Source organism: Aulostomus chinensis, chromosome 13 (genome assembly GCF_037954235.1).
Source record: "Aulostomus chinensis isolate RoL2024-O1b breed Wild chromosome 13, RoL_Achi_v1.0, whole genome shotgun sequence".
In the NCBI taxonomy this organism is placed as follows: domain Eukaryota; kingdom Metazoa; phylum Chordata; class Actinopteri; order Syngnathiformes; family Aulostomidae; genus Aulostomus; species Aulostomus chinensis.
Window position 1 is genome coordinate 5,445,001 of NC_141332.1, and position 5,416 is coordinate 5,450,416.

The window sequence follows — 5,416 nt, forward strand, 5'->3', positions numbered from 1 at the left end:
ATGTGTTCCTAAGAAAATGTCACTTATAGCTTCTGGGATAAAATGAAAGTTATGAGCATGTTGTTGGTATCGCAGGCGCCGCAGCATCAGCGCCCTTGCAGCTGAGAGGAGGCAGAGGGTGAATTGAGCACCACAGTCCAGTTTGATGCACCTGGAGCGCCGGGAGAGCTGCCCAGCTGCAGCATTCCCTTCTGACCAGCACTCACTGACCCACACCATATATGGGCGTGGATGTGCAGCACCCTCTGATCGCTGACCCACACCATACATGGGCGTGGATGTGTGCCACATGAAAAACACCACAGCATGTTATTTTCTGGTTTTTCTCACCATCAGATTGCGCTCTATAACCAACATATAGGTCGACGCCCCTTTGAGGCCGGCTGTGAGTTCTACTGGGCTATGAGGAGCAGCATCCTGGCATCACCCGGCAACCCACGCAGCAGCGCCGCGGCCTCCTCCAGAGGCCTCAGGCCTGAGAGAGGCGCAAATGAGTCCAAGCTGCTGTTCCAACCTCCACTTCTTTGTTCTGACTGAGTGAAATCTGTCTGCGCACCTGAGGTGGCTTGGCCACGCCCCCATGAACTGAATGACACTTGACTTGATTATAGGCTGCTTTTGCTTTACAAAGCAGCAAAATTTACCTGCTTAACTAATCGGGTGGGTACCTGGTTGACATGGAAACCCCAGCTTGGCAGGGATGAGCTCAATGAACGATGCGTGAACTCGTATTTGAAACTTTCATTGGTGGTATAGGATGTTGCAGTTTTGGTCTAACGTTTCCTGATACTCTAAACATGATTATTGTTATTATTATTGTTCTTCTTCTTATTATTATTATTATCATTATTATTTCACTGCGAATTTCTTGGTTTGTGTGGCCTCTGAACATCGTCTTCCTTCTTTTTCCCTTTCGAGGAAGAGAAGCAGCTGTCAATCACCTTGCTGAAAGGCCTCTTTGATTACAGTAATTAGACCATCTCATAATGTATTAGTGTTGCTTGACTACTCAGAAGATGGACAGCCCACCATCCAGTGATCGTGTGTGTGTGTGTGTGTGCATAAGTCCATAAGATCAAAGGATATAATCCTGCACACTGCATGAGGCTGCTCTGACATCTTTATTAGCTCTTTATTAGGTCATAAAGCAGCGTTTTGATCCACAGACGGATCTTCATCGTCTTCATCAGGTCAAACGGGGCGACCATCTTTCCACGCATCAAAACACCGACTTACGGTTTAATAAACGCACCAGTGCAGAATTACTCAACGTCACGGCCGGGCAGAAAACCTGCATGTCTGAAGCTGTTAATTTTCAGGAAATAAATTACAAATAATTTGAAAACATGTTCTTGGATTAATATGGCAGACATGAAGGCAAACCAAATTGCCTTATTAGAGTCCCCCTCAGCTCTGCTGCGCTTCATAATGCAGGCGGGATGGAGTTATGAGGTTTGGTGGACTGGGTGAGGATCCACTGGAGTTATGAGATGTACTCATAAGCTTTTATTAATACGGTTTACTGGTTTACTGTTAAACCCAGGGGCAGATGGAAGAGCACTAAATCTGATAGGCATGCATAAATAAAAGAAATAATAAAGAGACATATGCAGAAATTAATTGGCATATTAACAGTAAATGGAAATTAATGAATATGCACAGAAATAAAAAAATAAAGGACTAAAATATGGGTGAAGAGCACTTGAATGAATAGAAACAGAAATATAAGCAGAAAAGGTCACTGGGAAATGATGAAACGTGAAAAAACAAGAAGCTCGTAAAATTTCCCCATGACCTGCACACGTATTGATCATTCAGGCTTGGAGGGAAGGTTAAATCAGGGGCGGGCAGACTTGCTTGCAGAGAAGCATCTTCACAAGCATCGCATGTCCAATGACCTCACGTCCGGACGCAGTGATGTCATCGGCCATGTTGTATGCCGCTGTGTTTGACGTGTCAACTGTTTCCAGCAACACTGTGACAGGATCCTTCATCCTATTTGATGAGAGCTGCATGTTGACGCTGGCGTTTGCTCTGAGCGTCACCAGCTGGTCGGACGCTGCAGCGGTCAACGCCGCTGTGGGGCTGGAAGCCGAGACCTCCCATGAAAACTGCAGACGCAAAGAAAGATGAGAACTGTAGTATTTCCCCTGAATGCAGGATTGTGTACTTTTGATACTCATTTGCAACCCTGGGAAGTAATGTATACATGATTAACACCAAGAAGGCCAAGACGAGTGCTTGAACTGCGGTCCTGGCTGGAAGTCTTGGGTCGGGGCAGGAAAAGTCTTTATTGTGGTGTGATACATGTTGAGGGATTTTAAAGTCAAACACAAACAAACAACCGAGGGACTCAGCTGAGGCATGAATGGAGGCAGGAGCGGTGCCAGTCCATGTGCTGCGCTCCAGACCTGCCGGCGTGTCCAGCTTCCCGCCAGGATGCCAGATCTACGCTGACTGTCTTCTGCCCTCTTTCGGGCCGCTTGCATAAGGGTGAGTCATACTCCCCCAGCCCTCGCTAATATTGAACCTCTGTGAGTCAGAGGTAAATTTCCCTGCTAAACGAGCCGCCTTGGTGTGCGTCCCTTCATTTCTGTGCAAATCTTTGCTATTTTAAGATTTCATTTGACAACTTATGCAATGTGCCAGCTGAATTGTCCTCACTAGACACGTTTCTGCGCTGAGACTATAGCCTCTTATCAGCATAAGCACTGGTGTCTGTGGGGGCGTGTGTGTGTGTGTGTGTGTGTGTGTGTGTGTGTGTGTGTGTGTGTGTGTGTGTGCGCGTGCGTGTGCGTGTGTGCAAATGTGTCTGGGGTGTGAAATATTGCATGAATATGAAAATTACTCCCATAAATAGGCTTTACTTTAAGTTCTGTGAAACTTTAATTTCGACCCCCCGTGGCACATGAATCTCATCTCTCCACCTCCCCGGAGTACTCCCTCGCTCTGTGGCGCTCCCTCACTGTCGCCTCTCTATTTTTGTTTTACTTTCACTCTCTTTCTGCTCTCTGTTCATCCATCTTGTCTCTGCTCGACCTTTTCCCCCATCTTCTCTAAGTCACTTTGTCTTTCTCGTGCCTCTGAACTCTTTTGACTTTGTTTTTGCAGCAGTTAACGCTCACATAAGGCAGCAGCACACACACTTATCGATGCAGCCGACACAAATACCAAATATGAGACGTGCGGTTGGAAATCAATCTACTCACCTTCCAAAGAGGCAGAGCTACAAGTTGGTCTGACTTTTTATTTTTGGTGTGTGTGCATGACTCCAGGCGCGCGTGTGTGTGTGTGTGTGTGTGTGTGTGTGTGTGTGTGTGTGTGTGTGTGTGTGTGTGTGTGTGTGTTACTGAGGAGCCCAGTCAGTCCATGAGAGGTTGGTAGTCCATCAGCAGCATCTATGATCAAATCAGTTTCTTTCATTCGGAGTCAATACAGACATGGTGATGGGTGAGAGAGAACAACATGTGTAGCGGGTGAGGAAGTTGCTAAGAGAGGGCGGCGGTCGGGGGGGCAGGCAGGGGAGGGGGCAGGGGCCAATAAAGGAGATGAGAATGATGGCATACAGGGAGAAAATCACCTCTCGCTGTTTCTGATGACAGAGTGCATCATCATCGGATTTGTCTCGTATTCAGAGCTGACTGCTTGTGTGTGTGTGTGTGTGTGTGTGTGTGTGTGTGTGTGTGTGTGTCTCGTGTTTCAGCCACCATGTTCAGCCTGTGCAATAATGTATCCGACGCCCTCTCGCTGGTCGCCACTAACCTGTCCACCTTCAACGGGGACAGTAGTGAAGTCACGACTGCTGTCTGGAAGATGCTTTTGTTGCTAAGGTTTTAAGTCCTCAGGGTTACGATCATAAACTCTGGGTACTCCTGTCTGGGAGCCTTGGTAACGTACATAGACGTATATAAACTGAGAGCTACGGCGGTGTTGCTCGACATCGCCACCACAGACTCAGACCTGATAGATGGACCGACCTGCATTTGTGCATCTGCTATTGTCTCTGTTCCTGGTTCTTTCTAAATGTGAAATGAATAAAACATACAAAATGTAAGCGAGAGAAGGAGCAAAAAGCAGGATTGAAAGAGTGAAGTGAAAGAGAGAGAAGTGGTTACCATGACAATACTGTCCATCATCATCACGTCTAGCTGTGCGCTCCTCCACCTCTACCTACTCTCCCTTGCTAGGCCGCTGAATTCATGCATTCGAGCATTCATTCATGCATTCATTCATCCGTCTTGCCCAGCATCAAGTTATGTGCTTGTGTTTGCCTCCAAAGTGCTTCAGCCAATCAGCATTCTTTAAGGATAGAGGGGCGTGGTTTAGGTGTGACACAGCGGGGCTGTCCATTCCCAGTCCTGAGGAGCTCCGTAAGGATGGTGTGGAGATGAATTCTATCAAGTACACATTCAGTACACATTCAATATCAGGGTGCCGTCGCTGGGAGCTTTAAGATTATTATTCTGAGGAAAGCATAGAGAAAAGTACTTTGAGAAGATTCCGTAAATCCATCACAGCTCTTCCTTAAATATGTGATACAAGAGCAGCGAAGATGGCAAATTAAAAAAAAAGAACACGCACAAACAACCGTTTGCGAGCACGATGAAAGGAAATTGAAGAGGGCCCTCGGGTGGCGCTAGGAAGCTTATCTCTGACCTCAGCATTGACGTGACCGGCCGAGGAGGAAGCACAACACCAGAGCAAAGGAGGAAGATTAGGAAATAAGAAAACTGGCCTCAAATACACACTATCACTCAGCTCATATTAAAGCTCAATGGCAGAGGAGAAATATAGATTTTATCATCATCCCTCTTTGCTGTGTGTGTGTGGTGTTTTTATATCCCCCCCGCCTCTCCTTCTTTTTCTCGTTATCTTTGTTCTCTATCTGTTGCCGTCAATGCCTTCCTGAGGAAACTCAAGAGGTTCCTTCTTTTTCACCCCCATTTCATTCTGTACTCTTTGTCTCATTCCTTAACCTCACTCACTTTCTCCTTGCTGTCAAAACACACACACACACACACACACACACACATACCTTTCCCTCCTCTGTCATTTCTTTCATTTTGACCAGTTATTGCTCAATAGTATTGAGTCATAAATGCAGCTTTTCTTCAAAAATTCCCCCTCATCTGGTGACATATTTGCTCTTTTTCTTTCATTCACACATTTATACGCACACACATGCAAACACACACAGAGATACACACACACACATGCAAACACACACAGAGATACACACACACACACGCAAACACACACAGAGATACACACACACACATGCAAACACACACAGAGATACACACACACATGCAAACGCACAGAGATATACACACACGCAATCAAACACACACAGAGATACACACACACATGCAAACACACACAGAGATACACACACACACACACGCAAACACACACA